At 41.8% G+C, this 25,697-nt stretch overlaps 2 long non-coding RNA genes across 16 annotated transcripts in view; one reads left to right on the forward strand and one right to left on the reverse strand.

The window, feature by feature from the left end:
* LOC107515282 overlaps positions 1-25,697 on the forward strand; it is a 379,686-nt gene that overhangs the window by 340,883 nt on the left and 13,106 nt on the right. The gene's annotated exons all lie outside the window — the stretch shown is intronic.
* Positions 109-25,697, reverse strand: part of LOC107515284 — a 214,419-nt gene continuing 188,830 nt past the window's right edge. For 10 of the 15 annotated variants that reach the window (XR_004951985.1, XR_004951988.1, XR_004951983.1 and 7 more), the window contains 4 exons: positions 12,592-22,938; positions 11,466-11,624; positions 9,451-11,163; positions 2,451-7,633 (listed from right to left, as the gene is read on the reverse strand). This is a non-coding gene — a long non-coding RNA (uncharacterized LOC107515284). Of the gene's footprint in view, positions 1,968-2,450; positions 7,634-9,450; positions 11,164-11,465; positions 11,625-12,591; positions 22,939-25,697 lie in introns of those variants that run through there. The other 5 variants (XR_004951984.1, XR_004951987.1, XR_004951978.1 and 2 more) reach the window with 5 other exon arrangements.

Genomic DNA, 25,697 nt, shown 5'->3' on the forward strand with positions numbered 1-25,697 from the left:
CAAAGACTGAACTCTAAAATTAATCTAGATGTTATTTCTTCTTTGAGTTCTAAAACGAGCCCAGGGAAGATTAGAAGTCATTCATCTGACTTGAGAATCACAGTGCATCCTCTGACTTTTCTTGGAATGGATTCCTTATGTGGACATGATGTGAGCTGAATTGCATCTGGTTATTGTTCTTAGAGAATCTTGCTGAAATTCAGACTGAGCCTTTTACTGTGGGCTGATTTATCAGTGCCTGCCCGTGTGAGAACCAGAATGGAACTGGGGAGTTGTGACAGCTGAGAGGACGCACCACAGGCCTCCACCCAGGTCCACGTTAGAGTGGCATAGCCCAGGGGCCAGGAGAAGCACGTGCAGTGTCCTCCTGGACGTAGAAGACTTTTCTTAGAACTCTGAGAGTAGCCAAGAGAGAAAAGGCATGGCAGCAGCGTGGTGGAAGGACAGAATTTGAACCTTCAACCTGGCTCCACCGCGTAGGAGATATATGATTTCCGAGTAAGTTCTGTAAACTCCCTGAGCCTGTTTTCCTATTGATAAAATAGTAATAATAGTGTCTGCCTTATGGAGTTGTGAGAATTAAGGGGAGACTTTATGCACAGTGCTTGGCATCTGGTAGGTCTCAAAAAGTGGGGAAATGGCAATTCTTCAGTAACCTCATCAGCAGCTCACTTATATTGAACATTTATTATGTGTCAGGCAAGCACTTTACTTCCTAATGATGCTTAGCACACACCTAGCATTAATGGCTGCTCAATAAATCAGTCATGGAGTGACAAAATGATGCCAAATCTCTTTTAATATTGACTGTCATGGGCCATGAGAGGCCAGCAAGACCGGGAGGAAAACGTCCATGCGGGTCCCCGATGTGGGATGAGAGGAAGATCCTCTCATCGCCTGGGATCCCCGCCCTCCTGTGGATGGTTGTACCCCGGCCACTGTGGTGGTAGGCCTCGTCGAGTGTTTCATGGTCTTGCTGCTTCTGAGTCCAGAGGGTGAAAACTGAAACACAAACTAAAAATGTCAAGTTCCATTCTGCTCCAAGAGCTCCCGAGGGCTGGGCAGAGGTTTTGCAATTTCACCACAGGCATTTACAAGGGCCGCACGCTTTGGCAGGGTTGAGTCTCCAGATAGGCAAACCTCTGCAGATCCAGATTGCAGCTGAATTACAGAGGTCGTGAAAGGGGGAGGTTCTGGGGGGTCCTGGAAAAGACTAATTCAACCTTGGTTCATCATCATGCTATACTCAAACCTCCGCGTAGCCAGGGTTTCTGGTTTCAAAATGAAATTTTCACACGGCCCAAATCCCAACCCACCCTATTTTAAAGAAACAGGCACTTGGCATGTGATCCAGACAGATCAGCAGTTGCTCACATACAGCTGTGCACATCTGGCACACAGGTATGTGATTTTGCATGAAGATAAATTGTGTGGGGACCAAATGCACAGTTGTGAAACTAAAAATGAATAGCTTCTTGGAAGCAATCTTCCCGCACAGCAGGGCCTCTGCATGAGCTTGATCTTTTTCATTAGGCCTTTTTCAGAAAGCACGACTTCCTCCAGAAGGTCTCTGGGTGAAGGAAGGGGCATGCCCACACCTGCAGTTGGCTCTCTGCAGCTTCCTTTAAATCAGAACTTAGACACCACCTCTGACAGCCATGGTCAGGCAGCCTTCCCACAGGAGTTGCTCAGAGCCGAGGATCAAGGAAGAGGCCAGGTCCTTCCTTGGCACTACTGCAGTTTCCATAAATTCCATAAATTACTCTCCCCTTCAGGGAGAGTCCTTTTGTGGACAGTTGCTGGACATTTAGGGCCCTTCGCCGACTTTGACGGACTAGGAAGTCCACCTCCCTTGGGAGCCTCATGGAGCATCCTTTCCATAGTTCATCTGTGTTTAACTCAGCAGAGAACCTCATGCTCATCTGCTCTTCAGATCAGAGGGCTCCATTTCAAAGTGCTTCACTGGCCTGGAGAAGACAAAAAGAATGAATCCTGAGCTAGGCCGCTGCCTAGATTCCAGGAAGCACTGTACAGTGGGCTCAGTGACTAAGGCTTAATGTAGAATGTTTCATTCCAGGCTCAATTTCACAATTTCAGCAATAGGAAGTCAGTAGGTGTTGGCACAGATGAATCAATAATTTCGAAGGATATTCTGCCCATCTTTTTGCTATGTGATGTTAATATGAGCAACAGGCTAGCAAACTGATCTTTCTCTCTCTCTCTGTCTCTCTCATTCCCTCTCTCTCTCTCTCTCTCTGTCACCCCCTCCCTCCCTCCTTCTCTTTCATATCTATCTATTTCTCTCTCAAAATAAACATCCAATAAGTGAAAGGGAAATTGCAATGATTCTAGAGGGAAATATAATCTACATCTTGTTCCACTTGAGTTAGAGTAGTAGATTAGCCATAATATCCATTTCTACAATGTTGTATATGCTATTTTTTGTCTGATTTTTTTTTTTTTTTTTACCTCTTACCCAGCCTAATGAACCCTGGATCATTCTTTATAGTTCCGTTCAGGTCTCACCTGTTTTACGACTCCTTCTGGTACAAGAAATGACTTTATTCCCTATCCTAGCATCATATTTCAATCATACCTGGTTGTTGACACCAAACCAGTTATGTAATTATCTGTTTACATGTCTGCTTTCCCACCATTCTGCGGGCTCCTCAATGACAAAGTCTGTTTAGTTCTATTTCCAACACCTATCCCTATTTCTATACACAAGTATTTGTCAAATGAATACTAATAGTGTTCCTTCATTCCTTGACATAACTTTGTTAGGACTCGGATATTCCCAGGTAGTAAACTCCTTGATAGCACAGTATGTAAATGCAAAAGGTCCTCCATAAAGGTGACCTGGACGTGACCCAGAAGCCAAAGAGGAAACAGCCACATTCTGAGGTAGCCTGCAATTGCCGGAATTACCCAGGATTCCTGACAAGAGATAAAATAAGAAGCATGTGAGTGAGAACAGGACAGATCCTTTGTTCTTATAGAAGAGACTCCTAAAAAATTCAATTATTTTTAGGCTTTACTGCTGGGACCAGGACGAATGCAGGAATACAAGTCACAGTGGGAGACGCTGAGGGTGTTGAAGACCAGCCACTCACCGCAAGAGCTCCCTGAAAGACTTGCAGTCCAAGAACCATTAACGGCGGCACCTCCCAATGGCTCGTCCTTATCGACACTCCCTATTCTGCCCCTTTGTCCAACCTGTGCCGTGCACGGGTAGTTTGTGACTCTGTGAAACTTCACAGTGGGCCAAAGCCTTGAGAGGGAAGGGTCTGTCTTACACAGAACCCAACATAAATTTTACACACACATGGGAACAGAAAGTCGAGAAGAACTAACAGCATATATGAGTCTGCTGATAACTGCATAAATATAAAATATATATAAATATATACCCATAAATATCTGAAATATATGTAGAAAAATATGTACATTTCTACATATATTTCATATATATATATATATATTTATCTCCATCTATTTACCAGCTGTTTTTCCACTCAGTTTTTAGAAATAAAACCCAAAAGTACTCACCAAAATTGTTAATGAGTGATAAAATTGACAATCCCTCTCTTCCTGGTAGAAGAGTTTTAGCCCAGGGTCAAGTATGATACCAACACCACATGATTGCAACAGCTCAAAAAACAGGGTTTCTAGGAGGAATGAGAGTCCCACGCTTTCTTACCCTGATGCCGAAAACCTTGGTGCTGACCCAGGCTGCTCCTTCATCCCTGTCCTTCGCCTTGGACTTCCTGTTCTCTCCCGCCGAGCCTCCATCCCAGGGTTCCCCAAAGCAGCATTGCTTCTCTGTCCCTGTGATTCACAATGGGGGCCAGGTACCAGCACACCATAGCAACTGCCCTGTTCCTTACAGTGTGTGGGGAGAGACACAGCCACTTGGAGGGGTGGGGCAGAGGAGAAGATTAAACTACAGCTGTATTAGTGTTTCTATGGAAAAATACGTGTTGAAAATGTAAACCTCCAGGGAGATAACCAGGCTTGACCAGAATTTTTTAGTCATCTAGAAACTTTCCGTACTTGCTATCATAACATGCCACCCAATCAGAAACAGCCCACGTCTCCAGGGGAGGCAGTGAGAAGCCCAGCTGCTCATGAGTAGCCAAACGATGACTTTTGGCCTCTTCAGGGCGTCTGCACAAATAAACTGAAAACCGTTATGGGAATCTCAGGAAGGCAGTAGGAAGAACGTGAATGTTGGGGAGAAGCAAAGAGGAAGCAGCTTGAGACTGGGAATAAAGAAGTTAGGATCTCACCCACTTCTCCATCCTGCGACTGCAGGAAAGGCTTTTACCTGCTCTGAGCCTGAGTTTCTTTTTTTCTAAATATTGAAAATGAACCATACAAAACCAGTTTGTTTTATTTTTTAAGATTCCTCATCTTCTAGGATCTTTGCAAAAATTATGTCTTCATAGAACCTAAAATTTTTGTTTCCATGGCTATTATTCTGGTTCATTTCTCTTATTTATTTTCAGGGATTTTGTTCAGAAAGATATTGTCGTGCTGGATTTCCTTTCAACCCAATTATCACTCTGCTCTCTAGAAGTCATCTGAGTCTGGGTGGGGCCAGGGCACAAAGCTTAGTCTGTCTTCCTGTTTGGGTTACTGATCCGTTTAGAGTAGATATTTATTAAATACTTGCTAACTAAAATGATCACCCATTTTTTAAAAACCAACATTAAGAGATGTTCTCTCTAAAAGTTCAGTCTCTCCTGAAAAATCCTCAGTATCCTGTGGTTAAAAGCAATTGGTCCACTATGAACCATTTCCTGAATTAGTTCCAGGAAGGCCTCTTCTGTTGATAAGGAAACACCAATTATCAACCAGCTTTGCTGGGCTAGGAGATCTTAGGGCATCTGTCAAAAGTCTCATCTTCCAGGTTTTCCTGGCATTTATGACATTCTTCAATCATATCTTTTCATTCAAACCACATCATTCCAGGCCTCCAAAACCAGTCTCTTTCTTTAAAAATTGGGTAAACCCTGTTAGCCTCTTTGCCCGGGAATGCAACAATCCTAAGAGTGTATCACACACAGAGTGTATTTGAAATCAGGGTATTAAGAGATCTCGCCTTAGGTAGGAGTGCGGTCAGCAGTTGTTAGTTCCTGATGCCTTTGGTTAGCAGCTGAAAGATCGGACTTCTTAAGAAAAATGTCCATGAAGTGAAGTGCTATTGGTCCTCTAGTTACTCCAATATTCCTCACACCTGAAACTCAACCCCCAGTAAGCAGATGGGGAATCCTCCCTGTAAATTTTAAAGTAGGCCGATACAGAGAGGTTTCTTCTTCACCCCTCATTGTTTTCCTTTACCTCGGTAGTACGGTCTTGTCTCCTTTCTCATCAGCAATCAAAATATCCATGATTATACCCCACGTATCACTGTCAAAACTACTTTCTAGGGAAAAAAAAAAATCTGTAAACCAATTTCTGATAAGGGGCGGGTGACTGAAAGAATCTTAAATGGAGCTATGCGGATGGGTGGCATCATGATAGAGAAAAAAAAAATGTAAAGGGACAGCGACATTACAGATGATGGCCATTGTCAGAGGGAGAAGCATAGAGCACTGAAACCTACACTGACTCTGGGGGGATGTGAAATATTGGGGAGTCAAGCCCTGCCAAGCCTGGGCGAGGTGATGGTCCGGGTATTTGAGCCACTCAGTTCTATTTAATAAACCCTCAGCAAAATCTGAATGTGTTTCTCTAGTAAACACTTCCTTATAACAACGAGCAGTCAGGGTAACTCTGCGACCTCGGCAGCCCCTGCTGGCACTCCCTTCCTGAAGGGTACATCCTTTCCTCGAGCAACCCCACAGCCTTCACGGGGAGAGGGACTTGTGCCTTCTAGAGAAGGACCAGGGCCACTTGTCCATCGTCCCGTAATACTCAGGCAGAAGGAGGCCCTCTGTGCTCTACTTGCTGAATGGGGTCCCTGTCTGTAGATGTCTAAACAAACAACAATGAGTGGAAATGTCTCGGGTTGGGTGGGAGGGGGCATTCTTTAAGAATCCGACTACTGTGAGGGCACAATCCATCAACTCTGGAAAAAAGTTTGAAGTACAGTGTGTGGTCCTCTTCCCTCGAGTCTTTCTCGGCCTAGAATTTAATTAAGGTCTTTAAGGAGAAAACTATGATGTGGAACAACTGGTGTGTCCTAAAATATATGTTTTAAGTGTTCATAACTATATAATCCACAAGTTAGTTTTTATTTATGAAAAACCTCAATGAGAATAAACTAAGCAGAGGGCATAAGAAATGGCACCTTCATTATAAGTAAACCAAGCTGTCTACACTGGCCATTTGTTTCCTTCTGGGGCCTTGGATGAGACAGTATGTCTGTCACTGAGTTAACACTGTGTGATCCAATCAGCCTGGGCCACTTTCCCATCCGAGTGCCTAGCTGTACCAATTGTCCCCACTTTCGATGAAGGTACGCTAACCCTAACCAGCCTGCCCAGTGATGAAGCCAATATCCCTAGAAATGATTGTTACTGGGCTTAACCATCCTGAAAGTCAGAAACCCATGTACTTCTTCTACGTGGCAGCAACCTCGGCGAATGCCTGATGGAATCGGGGATCCTCATTGTACGATGGGATGCCTTCACTTGAGGAATATCAATAACTTACCTAGATTTGGGGAATAGAAAAAGCATTTGAAAGAAGAGTTTTTATTAAGAACATATCAATTTGAACTTACTCAGTTTCTCAAGATGGTCAAACCAGGGAAGAGCAGTGGACATGCTTCAATGACTCGTACTTTTATGGGTGCAAGCGCCCCTTATGGCATCAAAATATTTCAAAGCTTATGTCCCCAATTGCAGTTGTTTTACTTTTTGTGCTTCATAAATTAATTTTTAAGTAAATCCGCGTTGTGTTTATCCCAACGGTGTCTACATTGATTATAACATGCTCCTACATATGTGGAAAACATATATTTTGTTCAGTCTACGAATAATGTTGTTCATGTGAGAATACACAGACTATTTGTGTTAACTCTACAGTTCCCAGTGGCCATTGGGAATCGTGAAGACATGACGTTAGCTCTGGTAGTCAACCTGGCATAATAGAGTTTCTCATGATATATTGTAAAGGCTGGAGAAATAAAGGTGGACATTGACACGATAAGTGAGTATTCAGTGAAACAACTTGCAAAGGTGCTGATAATTGGGGCAAATGGGATAGGGTCTCTAATGAGTAACTGTAATCCCTACCCTCGGTCCCCTTCCCTTTCATCCTTGATCTGCCACATGGCTCGGCGCATGGTCTGGGCAATGTCATTGTTTGCTCTCCAAGCCTCACGTTCTTCACATGGGACCCGGTAGGTGGAGTATGAAACAGAACAGCAGTCCCGAGTCCTTTCTGATTTATAAACGCCATTGCAATTTTTATGAATGTCAAGAGCCATCTTTCTGGGAAATAACTTAACAGGCACAATGCTTACCTACAATTCAGGGGACTCATGCATCTTCTGGGGCCATGGAGAAAATGCTTCCGGGCGGTGATCGATGAGGTACCCCGCAGCATGGACGCCGATTCTGAAGGATCGCAGTTACATGGCCATGGAGTTGTGGTGATGTCGCTTTTATTTCAAGCACCTCCTCTGCAGAGATATAATAGGAACCGGTTCCAGGGAGGCATCTGGAAAGCATGTAGCGTGACCTCCAGCTGTGTTCGGTTTCAGTTTGTTCCAACTAGTGACCCTGAAGTGCTCTTTTTCTTCTCCGACCCAGACATGCTCTTTCTCCCTGGCTGCCCTGTACCTTCCCTGGCCTTGTAGAAATAATTGTGCCAAAGGCAAGATGATTCCGCCCAGGAGGGGGGCCTTATAGCATCGTCTCATACTAGAACAGCTTCTTCAGCTGACTCTGAGCTGTTCATTCTTTCCTCCTTGATTCAGTCCTTTTCCCAAAGACTTCTTCACACTTCAGAGAAAGGATTCATTTTATGGGCATGGACTACGCGGAATGTGTCAACCACTCAGGGGCAGAGGCAAGGCAGAGAAAGAACGTATAGCTTATGGGTGCTGGTGTCTTCAGGCTTCCAAGCTGGCTGAGTATATGACCACCACTGTGAAAGGGGAAAATGCAGGGAGCGGTCCAGATGTCCCTTCTATCCCAAGCGGTCCCCTTGTCATGGCAGCTGACTACCATTGCTTTCGAATCACTTGGCCATTCTCCCATTATTATATTATCTATATAGTATCTATATCTAGACACATTATCTACTCGAATTACAAATTTTTCTTTAAAAACGCCCTTCAGCCACACTAGCCATATTTCAAGTGCCCAGTCCCTGCATACGATTTGTAGCTAACTATTGGATTGGACAACCCAGATACAGAAGATTCCCATCATCATGCAAGTTCTGTTGGGCGCCAATGATCTATACATACGTTTGGTAAATGCACACTATATGCCAGCACCTGACTGAGTTTTGAAAATATAGAAATGAATGGGACAAGTTTCTGCTCGCAAGGGGCTTATGGGTAACGAAGGAGGCAGGCATGGAATTATATCATCACAATACTCAGCTCTTGAGGTAGAGATAGGAGAGAGATATTCCCAGCAGAAACAATAGCATGTAAAAACATACAAAGGCCTAAAAATATTGTGCATCCAAAGAAATGGACAACTTCATTATTTGAAATGTAGAGTAAATGTGTCTAGTGGGCAAAAGAGTGGTGATAATGACTGATAAACTAAGGTGAAAAGACAGGCAAGGTCTAGCTTTGATGGGCTCTTGCACGCCATGCTTATTTGGTAGTGGTTTCATAAAGGATAATTATTGTACAACTTAGTCTTTAACTAGTTTTAAATACCTCAAATTTGGGTTTATGCAATCAAATACCATTTTGCCCCATCTCTGTCAGAATCTTATTATATTGCCTTTTTACACAATTTGGAATCCTGAGTTCTAGTCCTGTCTGTAGCTTAGTTTGTCATTCCTCCAGGCACTTCCCCTTGGGTTAGCATCCACCATCATCACGGCTGTATGATTACTGAAAGATGCAACGTATGGTGCATATTTATACTTGAGCGTTGGGCAGCTCAGAGACGTATCTTAAATTGACAATAAGGATGATGATCACAAAGAAGATGACACATGTCAATGCCCAAAGAGAAACCATTAGCTCATCAGAATAAGAGGATCAATGAAAGCTAGTGTGAGGGCAAGTGGGAAAAGGACAAGGAGCTCATAAGAGGTATTTTGAAGGTGTTCATCTCAAAGACCGGGCATGTCCTTTCAAACCACTAAATCCCCCCACCTGTGGTTGAGATTCGTGTCTGTGGGCCTGCCCTAAAAGCATCATGATGACCATTTAAAGCTGCACACCGTGAAATCATGGCTGCATTCCCGAAAACATTTACTGAGCATCTCATAAGAATTGAGACCTTGCTGCATTCAACGGAGACCCACCTCATGGATTAGTGAGTGGCGGGAAGAAGACTCTCGTTGTTATCATGATCGTGACCTCTGGACTATTCGTTACAGATTTCAAAACCCTTCCACTGCTGTCATCTGGGGTCTCAAAATATCCCTGCTAGGTAGATAAGATCAGGTTTGTTATCCCAGTTTTACAGATGGCAAAACTAAGAGCCAGAGATATGAGGTCACTTCCTCATATCACATTAAAACTAGAGAGCTAGAGCCAGGCCTCTTATTTTCAGATCTAAGTTTTGAAAAGCGTTCTCAGAAGGCAAGTTATGTAATTACAGCAAATTCCTCTAAAATCAAATTTTCCTTGCACATTGGGATGAAACATCCAAACTGAAGGCGGGGGGTGGGGGGGTGCGGCAAACCATGAGAATCTTGATGATTGCATGCGGTTTAAAACAGACACAACATTCACAGCAGCTCAAAGCCCTAAACGCTCCTCTTAGTCACCAACAGAAACTGGACACTGGTTACTTCTGAAAGTCAACAAGGTCAAAATGTTCAGGTGGCTGCAGCCTTCGGTGGCCTTCCCGTTACATAAGAATAAGGAAGAGGTTGAGGAGTTTCAAATTTTCTTTAAAAAGAATGGAAAGAAAGGGACGTCTACGTCTTTGCTCACGTTTCAGTGGATGTGAAAAAGTTTGTGATAAAAATCTGAATGGCTCACACCGAGCCGGTGCCACAGAGCAAACGCTCAGAGGTCTGTTTTGAGCCTTCATCAAATTGCAACTGCGTAATTGCAAATAAATCCCAGCACATGTTGTTTTAATTAATGGAAAATAATAAGATAACAGTCATAATCATGAGGCTTAACCAACCATACAGTTAAAGTTTACATTTGTTTTCAATTATAGTTAAAATGTATTCAGCTGAATACAGCTTAAGTGGTAATTGCATTCTTTACAAGTTGCTAATAATCTCTGGAATGGCCATTCTAATAAAAATTTGCCTCTAATGGGTACATGTCCTGTTTCCTCATTGTCAAGGCCAGTGAAGTTATTAGGAGCACTAGCAGTCCTATGGTCTATCTGAAGATTTGGACTTCTGTCCAAAGCCCACACATGAGCCACTCTCTCTGTGTTTAACGTGGGAAGCAGCATGGTCATTTGATTGTGGTTTTATGCTCTTTCCCAGGAATGCTTCTCAGGGGGCAGTACTGCTATTGGGGAGTGGCCATTTGTCATTTCTTTTTAGATGAGGCCTTTGACAGACCCCACAATGGGATGCTCAGCCGTCCTGGCTACAGAGACTTACCTTCATTTTGAGATAGTCACTGACCTCCACCCAAATTTCTGAGACATCAGTCTCTGTTTCATGGGTGAGTAGTTGTGGGACTGGACTGGCCACAGCATTCCAATCCAGGAAAATATGTCCGGGTGCACACATGCCTTCATAAACTGTTTTTAATGTTCTGTATCAGGGAAAATCTTTGGCCTACTGTTATATGCTCCCTTTCTTTTCTCATCTCCCAATTCTCTTGTTTACTGTGTTTCTTTTCCTCAATTTTTTCTTTGCTACCCTGCTTCTTCTTTCTTCTCCTTTTTTCTCCATCATCCCTATGGAAGAATTTCAGGGCAAAGAACCAACAAAACTTGCCTTAGGATTAGAATGCCTGTGTGGGGCGGCCCTGAGCGATATCATTTCCTCAGCTGTCATCCCGACTCCTTGTCACTTTAGTGATCCAACTCTGCATCTCTGGGTCCAGAGAGAGAGATTATAATTTAAGTACTTAGAATATTATTAGTTCCAACATCTACCTAAAATGGAGAGGAAGGCCATGGAGCTCTGCCCAGAGAGAGGAGAGTAGGCTTGATATAAAAGGAGGTGACATCTCCCAATGGTAACAGAGCCCAACCCTAGAAGGAGATTTGAGCCTATTGCTGGCAGTGCTTTTCTAAAGAGAAAGGCACAGGCTATGCAATAAACACATATTAAACAAACAAATGGTAGTGGAAGTCGTCAAGGAGAACAGATGGCAGAGTGATGACTGTACTCACGGCAAACGAGGTGCTCTCTCTTGATGCCATGACAATGCTCAGGCATTATTAAGTTTGTATGTAAATTCAGAAGGCAAAGTCAGCCCCTCTGTATCCCTAATAGTCAGCAGCTTCAGACAGATCCTTCCTCCTTCGCTTGTCAGTCCCGTACCCGAGATGCTGGGGGTAGGAGAGGGGGAGGTTACATCTGGACTATCACGGGGTGACAGAGGAGGGAGCTTGAACAACTTTCTTCCCCTCCTTGGGTCTTCATGTTCTCATCTTTTACAGTGATCATTTTAAAAGTACTTCTTATCTCGGACAATTGTGATTCCATGAAATTGTAGGTCAGATTAAGAAAGCTTTCTCCTAATCGATGAGATCTAACAATTCAGTCTTTCCATAGTAGTGAGCGATCTGTTGGTAGAATAACTCCAGTGGACAGACATTTATTAGAAATTTTGTAGAGAAGAGTCATGTATTAAAGAAGGGGCTGGAAGGGATGCCTTTAAAGCTTCTACAACCTGGATTCCATAGCAATTCTCTCCAGCCATAATTCACTCCTTCCTTCTACCTTCTATGAGCACTGGCCTGGGCTTTGACAAACACAAAGGGAATGACGCAGCCCCGTAGAAAATCATCACTGGTGGCCACCATGCCAGGCAAGTGTTAGGAAGGCAGTATGGGGCTGATTGATACATGCTTCTGTATACTTAATCCTCCACTTACTCTCCAAACCACACCACTGTCGTTACCATAGAACGTGGCAGCTCACACAGTGCCCCCCAACTTGGTCCCACCCAATGGAAAACAGATACTTTTCATTGCATAGATTCTAGTTTCGAGTGAACTAAATTATCTCATCCCAAATAATATGTTCAGCTTTATCTCCCACTGACCCCCAAGATATACTCAGAGCTTCAGCCAGACATGATAGCTTGCAGTATTTGTGTTTTATTACCATGTAACAAATTACCACAAACTTAGCAGCTTAAAAATTCTCTCTTTATTAGCTCGCCATTTCTGTTGGTCTAGCGTCCAGGCACACCTTAGCTGGACCCTCTGCTCAGGGTCTCGTAAGACTACAATCTGAGTTTTCTCTGTGCTAATTTCCTTTCTGGAGTTCAGGGTCTTTTTCCAGGCTCACCTGCTTGTTGGTAGAATGTGGTCCTTTGCTGGTGTAAGACAGAGGTCCTGCTTTCTCGTTGGATGACAGTTGAGGTAAGCTCCCAGAGGCCCCACAGTTCCTTGCCAAGTGGAACTCTCACAAATAGAAACTCACTTCCTTAAAGCCATCAGGAGAATCTCTCTCCAATGTGCTAAGATGAAGTCTTATAAAAGAGAACACAATCACAGTCATAATTATCACCTTACCTTTGCCACATAACATAATGTAAATGGGGGAGTGGCATCCACCACCTCTGATGCAGTCTAATGGCTAGAAGCAAGTCACGGGTTCCACCTGCACTTAAGAAAGGGAATTGCATAAAGGTACAATCACTGAGAATTATCTTTGAATTCTGCCTATTATACTTATCATTCCCAGAGCATTTTTCTTATCTCCTATAGACATGAGTTTTTTTCTCTGCCTAGTGATTGCCTTCACCTTTCTCCGCCTATCCCTAAAACCATCACCTTCATAGCTGACTTTAAATTTGCTCAGTCTACCTTCTGGGCTTCCATTGCATGTGTAATACTCTAAAATAACTTACTCATTCTGGAATGCACTATAGTTTGCAAGATCTTCTCCCCAATATGTGCAAATCTTCTTCGGAGTCGGGAACGATATTATGTTCCAGCTCACAGCCCCTTCCCACTCCTCAACCTCTACTTCAGCACCTTGCACAGTTTTTTCTACATAGGTAGTAGTTGGCCAACAAATGCTAGTGGAATTCAATAAATTAAACCAAAGTGTAGTAGAATTACAGACTCTGCAAAGTTGGAACAGACCTCTGAGGTCATCTAGACCGAACTCTTTCCCTTATTGCTCTTGGCTGGAGGCTATTGGCATCTCTTCATGTTTCTATGTCCCATCAGCTATCAAACATTTTTATGACATTTATTTCCTCATTATAGTCCTTATTGTGCTTTATTTATATATCTGTGAGACACACGAGAGTTGGAAATTCTCCCTTCCCTTGCAATCTTTTCTTCCCCGAAGCTCCAGCCAGCCCAGACTCCCTATGCCCGGGTAGGTCTCCGGGGCTCCTGTGACAGCGTCGCTCCCCACTTCCCTACGCCTCTTCTGTCTCCTCCACCCCTCCGTCGTCAATTTCCAACTTCCTGTCTTGACATTCAAGGCCTCCTTACACTTAGAGTCTGTCTTTATCACCTCCCTTATTTTTCCTATGTCTCCCTCCCCAGCTCCCACTCCAAATTCTGGGCATGCCTCCAAGTTTCTCAATGTTCCTGGAACCATCATCCCCCACACTCCCCCTCCCTCATTTTCCCCATCATCTGTCAAGCTTTCTCCCATTTCTCTTACCTTTTCTAACCCTAAAAAGCATTTGAAGGAGCTCTCCTTTGACAGAGTAAACTGATGTATATTTAATGTTCTATTAGCAAATGTTGGCCTGTGGCTCTTTGACCATTGAAATACGCACAGGGCAGATGTGATAATGCCTTGATCTTTGCCATAGCGAAAATCATAGGCGCCTTCCAATGTTGGACGTGGCCATGTGGGAAGGCAGCACGCAATGGACCCAAATTAAGTTGTCTTGAATTACCCATGTGACTGACTAACTCAAAAAAGATAAGAATTATTTGGGGTTAAATATATCATCCTAATAGGCCTTCCATCATTTCAGTTAAAGGGCAGGTTAGGCAATGGAGATATTTTTAAGGTTAGCTCTCATAGTTACCAGATCGTGTGATTTAGGATAAATCATGTAAATCCTCTGAGATTCAGTTTCTTTACTTCCAAGTGGAGTTGATCATAATGATAATATCTAATAATGTCAGTTAAATAAGTTAACATGTAAGAAAATGTAACCAATTATATGTAAATGACACAATTTTTCACAGCAGCATTTCTGACTGCAATTCGTATCAGATCTTCGGTTGAGATTAAACACGGGAGAGCCACTTCGTCCCCTGGGGACCTTGATTTCTTCATCTCTAAAACCAGGGTAAATAAATTCCTGCCTTGTATATCTCAACAAGCTGTTTTGAAGATACCATAAAAGAAGAGATATGAACATTTTCACTATGAAATGTGCAAAATTATGAGGTATCGTGTTCATCATAGTTGGCAACTTTGCCATCCCGGAGGAAGTAACGTGAGCTGTCTACATTCCTTCTCTGTTTTCTCTACCTGGAATGCTCTTTTGCTTCCCACTTCCTCACCTCATTTGACTCACTACTATTCTTATTTCTGGTCCCAGGTAGTCCTCTTATCTCCTCCCTGAGCCGCTAGCCCAGTCCGCGCTCTCCTGAGCTTTCATTCATTGTACACCCTGGCAAATTGACGTGGAACAGCCATGGCCCCCAGCTGGGGACATCGGCCAGAGATGGATGTTAGGCCGAGTTTAGGAGGAGTCACAACTTGACTTTGCCCAATAGCAGTGAAATTAGGGAAACTCCTGAACACAATCGTTAAAGTCTCTCCCAGAGATTGGCACATTATTATATTTTTATCTCTATAAAAGTACATTTGTTTAAACAATGACATTTTTTTATATGCAAGTGATATACCATTCTTAGATGGACCTATAAAAATGAAAACTCTTAGCTAAAAAAAAAAAATCTATAAATTGGTAAATTTAAGACCTGACTTCTGAAATCTTTAGACTTCTTTTTCACTAAAGGTATTTCCTAAATTGAATACTTCCAACTTTATTCAAAAACAAGGCATTTCAATCAATTTTGTTGATTTTTAAGGTCTAATTCCTTTTAAGAGTTTAGAGCTTCAGAGCAATATGTTGAAGTCTCTTATCGATAACTTTATCTTGAACCTTATTTGTTTGTTAATGTGTGTTTACTATTCACAGATTCAAATTATCAGAGCAAAAATACAAATTATCTCTTCAGTTTCCTAGTTTACTCTTCATTTTGTGGTGGAGGCAGAAAGAAAAGACATAACTAAATGATGCCTGGAGTCTGCCTTAACGTGTAGATTTCCTTTTTTTCTCTCCAATTTAATCTTCCATATCTCTAAAGGTAGTGGCTTTTTCATTAGTAGTTTGAATCAAATTATCATAATTTAGCTATCAACTTGTTTACAATATTTCTGATTTCATTCTAGTCTAGTCTCTTTTGACCTTTGTAAATTGGTATTCTTTATTTACTTTTAAAACTGCATTAAAAGAGATTTCTTTTTCACATGATGGGTCCAACATTATTCTGAGTCTCTTTCCACACACACCTCCATCCTCTATGCCATTAAATGAGTTTAGGGCAAATTTACTAATTTGAAGATTTCAGCTACTTGTCACATAGTAAGGGCCACCATGCCAGGCTATCCCCGGTTCTCTTCAAATAAAACAATATTGTAATTCTAAACTAGAATTATTTAAAAGGGTAATTGGAAGCTTCCTCCAACCTGGATATTTGGGAAATCTTGCGGGTCGAAGGACTTTAGCTCAATGAACCCAAAGGTTCCACTTCTATAGGTACTAGATTCAGGGGTAGGAAAACCAAAGCACCAAAGCAGCACAATCGCTAGGAATATTATCATTTGTTGTTGTGTAACAAATGGCCACATAGTTACCAGCTTAGAACCGCCCCGATGCAATGCATTATGTCACAGTTTCAGTAGGTCAGAGGCTTGGCGCAGAACAAACTCGAGGTGGGGCCAGGTGGGGCTCTCATTTGCAGGCTCTGGCGAGGAATCTGCTTCTAAGCTCATTCAGGTGGTTGGCCAGATGTAGTTCCTTGTGGTTGTTCGTTGTTGGACAAAGGTCCCCATTTCCTTGTCGGCTGTTGCTTTCTGCTCCTGTGGCCACCCACGTTCTTCTTCTTGCTTTCCATATGTCCCCCTCCATCTTCACAACAGCAAAGGCTCACCCAGTCCTCACACGGCAAATCTCTCTGACTTCCCCATCTGCTTTCAGGGCTTATGTGAAGATATCCAGCCCACCTGAATCACCTTCCTGTTTTAAGGGCAGCTGTACCATATGGCATAACGCGAAATCACAAGCACGATAGAGCATCATATTCACAAGTTTGGAGAATGAGGTCAGGACATCTCGGAGAAGAGGAGTCCATTTTAGAAATTCTGCATTCCACACCTGGGCCTGCATCATTCCAGGTTATAAGGAAGCTTCAGAAATCAACAGATTCCTCACAGATGACACCTCCTGAGAGTAAGAAGACCTTGAGCGAGAAGGAAGTTTCCAAGGAAACAAACAGGAATATTTTCAACTGCAAAGATAAATTCTCTGCAATGCCGCTGGAATGAAACTGCAGGAAAGGCACAGATGGTCAAACAGAGAGAAAGAAGAAAGGGAAAAAATAAACAAAGTTTCGTTAGAAAGGATCCAGAATTACCAGGCCTGGTAGTAAATATGCTGACACGAACAACATGAAGCCAGCGAAGGAGATGAGCCTTGAAGGGGACCCGTGCGAGAGAACGGTCGGCGAGGAAGCTGAGCGCACAGCGACCAGGGAGCCGTGGAGCATGGAACAGAGCGTCCCGGAGGAGAATTCCCCAGCGATGGAAAACGCCAAGTCAACAAACACCCAGCTCAGAGCCAACAAGTTGCCTCAAGGCTGAGAATTTCCAAGATTTTGAAAATGGGGGTGAGAATGCCGGGGTAGCACAAGGTCATTTCACTGTAGGTCTGTCGAGTCGATTGTAAGGAGAAAACTATATGTTAGCTATGAGCAGTAGAGCAAAACGATCCCATTAAAAGGCAATATAGGCAGCAAGGCTGAAAACTAGACATGCTATACCGGGGATCTTTTTCTCTCCGGAGTCTCCTACTACAATTCTTGTCTTTACCTCCTACCTAATTCTGGGAAAATAGACTATAAAATAAATTATAAAATAGATCATATTGAAGATGATATGAATACTTAGGGATTGTCTAGTCTAATCTCTTCTCATAAGCTGGTAAGTCAAGGACTAGAAAAAGAAATAAACACATCTGGGTCAAGCAGTGAACCTCAAGTATAGTCACTTTGAAGGACAGTGGCCTCTACTTCCCAGCCCAGTGTCCTTCCTAGCACAGGGCCTATGTTCCTCTCTTTTAACAGAGGAGCTAACCATCAAAGATATAGCTTATGCTACTTAGTAAACGGCAACTAAAAATTAGGTTTCGCCGGAGGTTGGATACTCTAAAATGTCATGGTGGGTCTTCTTTTAAGATTCTTTAAAAAACCTATAGTATTACCACAATCCCTCCTTAAGAACAGCATTTAATTTTTCACGCAAGGAATATTAGAATAAAATTTTAATTTTACATTGACTCCCGATGGCTTTTAAATTATAAAGGTGTCTGTGTTGGTCAGGGTAGGTCTTATAATTTTATCAACCAAAAAGTATTTTCAAATAACTCGATATGTTAAATAAAAGCTTATCCCCCATCAAGTGCTGTTAGCATGACATGTGGATACTAGCGAGGAGATGTGGGGTCCATGTTGGATGCATACGTCTACTTGCTAAGGAGCTAGCTCTATGAAAATATGTAAGATCCTTGCTTGTCTGACCTCACTGCCCCATCTGTGAAAGGTAGGTGTAGGAATGGATTATATTTATTCTCCCTTTAGTGCTGATAAACAATGCATCCACATGGAGGGTTGTTGAGCTGTGCACTGTAGACTTTAAGGGTGTGGCACTCTCATTGTGTGGGGGGTTCAGTGGGCCTCCAGCAGAATAGGAAACCTGCGATGTTATATATGGTCTCACATAGGAAAAATGCATCTCAAAAAGGAAGATTTTGAGATATTAGGCCACGCATCCCTATAAAGAATCATCTCACGTTTGCTATAGTTCTCCCTAAATCTCCCATGTTGGCTGAGAAGAATAAAAAAGACTCCTTTTGTTCTGGCTGAGAAGAGTCCTTTTGCTATTGAGATACCATCTTAATTCAGTGATAATCTTGCTGAGTAACTGTCCAGCTTTTAGTCAGGGGCATGGGAAAGAGCCCAGCAACAGTTGGAGAATGGAGAATATAGTGATGAGCTCAGATATCTAAACATAGATGGAAGAGAAGCCAAATATTGAGGAAGAGATTACACAGGGAGCCGTCCAGTGGAAAGGCTGCGTATCCTGTAGGCATGGTGCCAGAAAACAAAAATTAAAAATGACCAAAATTAATCTCGCTAACTTTATGAAGAATAACATCGTCTAACTGAAAAGTGCTCAAGTTAAAGGCGTACCCCCACCTGTGCGGCTCCTACAATATCAATTCTTACAACAGCTCACACCGTTATATCAGTCAGGAGGATGCTTTTCAGATTTTGGACTTACCTTGAGCTACCTAAGTGCTGGTGTGACAGATGTTTGAGGTCTCCTCTCCAAGACAGACAGGAACAGTTATGGATTAAGAGAAAGTTATGGATTAAGAGAGAGAAAAAGTGAAAAAGAGAAAAATCAGAACAAACCTTTCAAGAATCTTTTTGCAGATTTATTTTTTAACATTATCTAGTTTTAGGAAAAAATAATCAAATAGGAAAGTCCAATGATTTTAAAGTTAGGGAATCAGCTTTCAACTTGACTCTCTCCCTTAAATGATCCATCTACTCCTACTCCCCTAGCTCCACAAATGCTAGATATCGCTCTAGCCTGGGCCACGGAAGGGGCAGGTGTCATTTTGTGCTCTAGACCTACTGATCACAGCAACAAAAATGGCCCCTTTGCTCTCCTCTCTCCGGGAGCAAAGGAGCAACAGAGCAAAGCAGCCACATCTAAGAGGAAAGGTCTCTCTTTGGTTTGGGGAAAGCATTCTTTCTGCGGCTCATGGACGGAGACCGTAGAACAATGATCAGAAAGAAGTTAAGCTAAATTCATACATTTTCCTTTTATGTTTTTCAGAATCAAGCTCTAGGGAGAGTGAGCCCTTCATTTATTAGCATGTCTTTATTCATTCAAAAATGCATATAATAAAAAATGTACATTTTATGAGCGAGGTCCTGGGAATGAACATAATATTAGAAAATAGAAGTATTGAAACAAAGGATGAGATGTGATGATTTTTCAGGAATTTTAATAAATGAGAGAAGATGCAAGATTTTTGATGCCGTGGATCTCTGCCTACTGCAACGGGAGGAATGTTTTTGAATGTTCTTCCCATAGCCGACATGTAGCCACATGAGGATTAAATGAAACGAGATAAGAGCTACAAGGTACATAGCATGGTGGCTCCCGTTATCAAACAGATGTGCCTTGGCACACCACAAGTGCTCGATGATGTCATTCCATTAATTCATGGACTCACGTATTTTCAGTTGCCCATTTTCTTTCATTTACGTTAAGCCTCCTCTCTTACATGAGTCATATTTGTTCCTAAAGATGCCAAGCTGTGTATTTGGGGTACATACATGAAACATCTTGAAACAGATCTACTTCTACAGGGTTCCCCACTCCCTGTTTCAACCACCAGGATCTAAATCCAGAAGATGACACCTGAAGTCCCAAAGCAGGGACCGGGCAGACAGCATCAACAAAAAGTGTCTGCTGTCACAAAGTGTCTGCTGTTGTCTTCCTACCCAGTTATCTTTCCTGTGCCTCCCCATCCAAGTCCTCCCCTGCCACACCTACCCTGCTAAAAGTGTCAGTGTTTGGGGGCATATTTACATAGCCATCTACTTCCTGGCTCTGGGATTCTGTTTTCTTAGATCTTGTCATCACCACCAGGCTGGAAGCCAATGTTTGAACTGGGTGGGAGTTGGAGGGAGTCATAAACAGAATCAACCCTCTTGTGCTTTAAAAGAAATCAGGCTAGAATTATATACATATTTCATGTCAGAAAAATAAAATGTGTCTTGGCGGTGGATGGGAAGTTGGAGCACTTGGGGCGGGAGTGGAGAATTGGCAGAATTGCTCCCCTTCTCTTTGGCCCCCCGCCGGACAATCATCCAACCCTTTACTCTCAGAGTCAGCTCCTCCCCCCTCTTCCGAGGCCTTCCACGCACCAAAGCTTCCTTGCTGTCATCCCGCGCATGTCGTCAGAACCCAGAATGGCTCGAAAAGGAAGAGCGTGCTTGCAGAATGGTATATATTCCCTGGATTATGTACGGCTTATGTTGAAGTCACTAAAGTGAATCTCCTCAACTTTGCTTTGAGGGGAAAGCAGGGTTTGGATGGCAAGACCAGTTCACAGGAGGATCAGATGATCTAAATGAGAACATATTTAGAAATCTACCTCTTCACCAGAAATGGAAATCACCTTTCTCATGAGTGTAAAGCACTAAGATTATCATTTGCTAAAATCAATCAATCAATCAATCAATCAATAAGTTTGCCGAATTTCTCTAAACTCCGTCGTTTCTCTCCAGCTTGAGTGGTTCTGTTTCTCTAATTCCTGGTATTTTCTAGGACCACTCAGAGTTACGGTCCTTCTGAATTTTTATCTGCACAAAATAGGGCACTATTCAGCTCCCAATGCTTCCTTCCCACGTGTTCCCAAGAAGGACCGCTCAGTTTTTTACTGTGCTCCTCCTCTGTCCTCAAACTCCTTGGAAAGTGCTCCTCCTACCACCCAGGGTCTCAGAAAGCTTGGCCTCTGGTGACACGGCTGTTTGTGTTCATGTGACCCCCCATGTACTTGTCCTATGGGTATAGATACGTTTTTACAGACCTACATGACAGCTTCTAAGGCATTGCTTTCCCACCCTCCTCATTTGAGACTCAAGTCACTAGCACGCTCTCCTCATCTGTGTGTCTGTCATTTTCTAGCCACTATGTAAGTCATTTCCTCATATTTGGCTCCTCTTTGTGACCTGGAAGAACGTCTTACTCTCCATCTTCAATTCTAAAATGCAGTGGCGACTTAACCAGCCACAATCCTAGAGCCTTGTTTCCCTACACACCCTCTGTATTGGGAAACAAATTTAATACTTAATGGCAAATAAATTGGATGCATTTCATGTCTTTCTCAGGAGAAGATAGCGTTTCTGCTGAGTCTCTGTATACTAGCAGGAAGAGGTAAAACTAAACTCTTCTTATGTCATAATTTCTTGGGTTGTTCGTGGTGAAGAACCCACATCGTGCCAGAGTGCCAGGGTCTGCTCGGCCCCTGCTTCATCACCAGTCCACCAAAGGGAACTAAAGGTCAATGTTCCATCCCACTAAAAATGTGTGTACACTGCTCCAGACTGCTGTACTTTCCTTCTGACATGACTAAAATAGGAGGCTGGGAAACTTGCCTTATCTAGTTGAGTCCCAGATCTTGGCATTGTCCAAAACAATCCAGGAATTCAAGTTACTCTAATGTAATCTTCCTTCCTGTGCCAAAAACAACTTTTGATGGATCTTCTACACTTACTTCGTAGGTCATACATTCTCCCCCAAGTGTGAGTGCTGATGAACTAGCATCAACTAATTTCCGAGAATTTTCAGGGCAAGGGAATAGCCCCAACCACCTCTGAATTTTGCTGACTTTCTGTTGAATGGCCGTGCCTCCCTCGGCTCTCTGTTGTCAGCAGAATTAACCAGTCTGTATCATTTTTTATAGATTGTGAACAGGGAGGACCTCAAATCTGACCCCCCGTTGGGCCCCAGTAAATCTCACAGTACACCATTAAAGACACTCCTCTGGGCTTTGTTTTTCTACCAGTCCATCATCTCCTCCCATACACTTTGGATATTAGCAAACTTCTTTTCATCTGAGGGTCACGGTAGGATTTTTTTTAAACATCTGCTGAAGAGCCAAATAGGTTATTACATAGGATCCAGCTGGTCACGTGACCTCCGAGAACATCTCACTGCATTAAAACAGGGTTCTTTTCTTGCATGAAAGGCTCTGCATTTCTTTTCCCGCATGCGCCCAGTAGCACCTTCCTTTCAAACGTTAACCCTATGAGATTCTTCTCCTAGATGACTCCTTTTTGTTTTAAAGTGCACACAATTCACTTCTTCTTTTATTGAAGTTTGAATTAAAGTGGTTAAAGGTAAGAAATAAGGCATTCGCCACCCCCACCTCAATTTATTGGAAGACCACTTGATTTTGTTACCAGTTGGGGTTTTAGAGACTGTAGGAATATTAATTTGGAAATCTCTTGAGATCTTATACTCAGGGTACCTCACAACTGCATCATTTTTATATTAAGACCAATACCTCATTCTATAGAATAGAATGAAAAGTACAACCACATGCATTTTGCAAATAGACTGAGACTGTAGTAAAGATAGTTCCTGTACGTAGCTTACCTCCGTCAGCCTCTCACCCTAGAAGCTCTGGAGTTGTTGGTCCCATCTTCTCTTCAGAGGGCAAGTAGAGTGCCCTCATACCAACGGTGAAGAAGACAGTGAGACAGAGAGCGACTTTTCACCAACCATATACTAGCCAGGGCCCCTTGGGCTTGAGTTCAGAACTCCTCTTTTTCTCTTCTCCTTTGTAGAAAACAAAACAAAATGGGAAACATTGAAAAATGTAAAGAAAATGACAATGGTAACTCATAATCCATAGCCTCAGAAAACTATTATTCATGTTTTGATGAATGTCATGTTTTATTATGAAAAATTTATATGATTTGGTATTGGCTTCTTTTTTATCCATAATAATATAACAAGTATTCTCTGATGAATAAAAACTCCAACATATTTTCGATGATCATCTAATGCTTTGTTAACAAATATAGCACAATTCAACTAATTACTTTGACTTTTTAGAGTTTTTAATATTTGAAATACAAGTACCATTGATATAATAGTGACAGTGTGTAACACTGATACACTATTATCTAACACACGTTACTATATTTAGATTATCCTAATACCGTCCTTCTTAGATTTTGTTTTCTGATCTAGAATCCAATTCACGATGACTCACTGAGTTTCGTCATCATATTTTTATCTCTTTAATCTGGAACAGCTCCCCTGGCTTTAGCTTTCATGACATTGACACAGTTGAAGAGCACAGGCAGGTTGCTTGGTAAGATGTCCCTCCATCTGGGTTTTTCTGAGTTTCCTCATAATTAGAGTCAGGTTATGCATTTTTGGCAAGCATGCCACAAGAGGTGGCGTTGTGTCCTTCCTTCTCAGTGTATTACATCACAATGCCAGTCTGTCCTATTTTGGTGACGTTAACTTTGATCACTTGGTTAAAGTGATTCTACTGTAAAGGTAGCTCTTCTCTTTTGTAATAAGAAATTATCTATAGGAAGATGGTCGAGACCGTAATATCCTGTCTCTTGCCAAACTCATCCATGGGTTTTAGCACCCATTTTGGTGTGTCCAAAATAATTATTACTCTAGTTATTGAAAATTAATGGTTTTTCTAACTCTCGAATTCCTGAAGCATCTATTATTTGCCATTTTACTGAAAGAAAAAGCTTTCACTCTTTCTTGCCATTTGGTATATATGTATGTAGTCATTCAGTCATTTGCTCATTTACATTTGTTAATATCAGTATGGGTATATGGATTCTTTTAATATTTAATATTATATAATGTACTATAATCATTATTCATTTTGATGCTGAAATTGTCCCTGATTTGGTTAACATAAGCCCTTGAAGGCTTGCTTCTAAGTTCATTGGACAAATTCTCATCATTTTCTTTTTAGCCTTTATATTCTGACCTCCCTGTCAAGGATTCCTAATTTCTTTTAGTGGGAAAGAGAATTCTAATTTTTTGAAAGGCAAAATGCATTGTTTTTAATTTATGTTTCTTTGGACATTAATGAAGTTAAATTTTTCTCTAAAATGTATTCTTTTCTTATATTTTTTCTTATGTTATTCTCTTTAATTTGCATAGTATTTTTTTAGATTACCTAGAATACACACAAAAATGACATGTATTTTGACATTTAGATTAAATCATCTATTTCTAAGGGAAAAAGTATTTGTAATTTCATTGTTTCAAATGGTGGTTAAACCCCCTCCCCCCCAAAAAAAATTTCACAAAACTATGATAGACATTTATAGAACTCGGTCACAGTTTAGAACACACTTTGAAAGTCAAATTCAGAAACTGAGTCTGTGGGAGCCAAAACCATCCTCCTGTGCTTCCTGCATTCCTAAGGGGTGGGATACGTAAAATCTTTAATGGTGGAAATGGCAATGGAGTTGGAGAGAGGAAAAGATAAATTTGAAGACAAAAGAATCCATGACAGTGGGAAGAGGCATCTATGACAGGGAAAGGGTAAGGTCATCTAAGAAGCAGTTGTATAGAGAAAGGACTTTGTCCAGAAGTGCCAGTTAAAAAAGAAATCACAAAACAGAGTGGCAATTTATAAAGAACTTTACTTTTATGAAAAGCTACCATGAGTTTGAAACATTTTATAAACACATATGGATGGGAGAGATTATCCCTCTGCTTGCCTAGAAATATCTAAATTACACGGTAATCACTCTGAAAATGAAATTATAGCGAGAAAATTAAATAGCAGATTCTATTCTGAGGCATGTATATCAACCATAAACTCACATGTTGAACTTTAGATGTCATATCTGAGATGTTTTTGGTGTTGGAAACGCTTTCATCTCACCCACAAACAATGATGACTTCTGAAGATGCCACTGCTTGACCTGAGATGTGTAAGTGACTAAGAAAGCTTTACACCCCACCTCAGTTGCCCTCGGTCATCTGGGCTCCCCACCACCACTGACCCTTTGGTGGCTGGTGGAGCTATAGTCTTTTGAGTTTTCGTGCCCTGAAAAATCACAGAATTTATTGTCCACTTAGGAAACTCAGCCAGAGACACATACGCCATCAAACACTCACCAGTGTTTTCAGAGAGGAAGTTAATTGATTTTGTCCCTGTCACTACTTTGCTCCTCTTATTGTCTCCCTTGCTTTTCCCTTCTTCACTAGAATTATGTCCCCATTGCTCACCAGATGCCCCGATGGCTTTTCTTCTCACCAAACCATCATGGCCTCTCCTGTATTAACATTTTCGTGCTAGTGTCTCTTTTTTAAAAATAATTTAAAAAAAAAAACAGTTTTATTTTTTTAAGAATACGGTTGTTTTAGAAAATTTGCAAATACAAAATATAATGAAGAAAAAAGTAAAAGCTACCTATAATTCTACCACCTAGAATTAACTACTGTTCACCTTTTAGTGTGTAACTTTTTATTCGCTCTCTCATTTATGTGTCTTCTCTTTATATAATTCTGTCTTTCTCAGTGTCTATATATGTATATGTACA

Source organism: Rousettus aegyptiacus, unplaced genomic scaffold (genome assembly GCF_014176215.1).
Source record: "Rousettus aegyptiacus isolate mRouAeg1 unplaced genomic scaffold, mRouAeg1.p scaffold_m13_p_7, whole genome shotgun sequence".
Taxonomy (NCBI): Eukaryota; Metazoa; Chordata; class Mammalia; order Chiroptera; family Pteropodidae; genus Rousettus; species Rousettus aegyptiacus.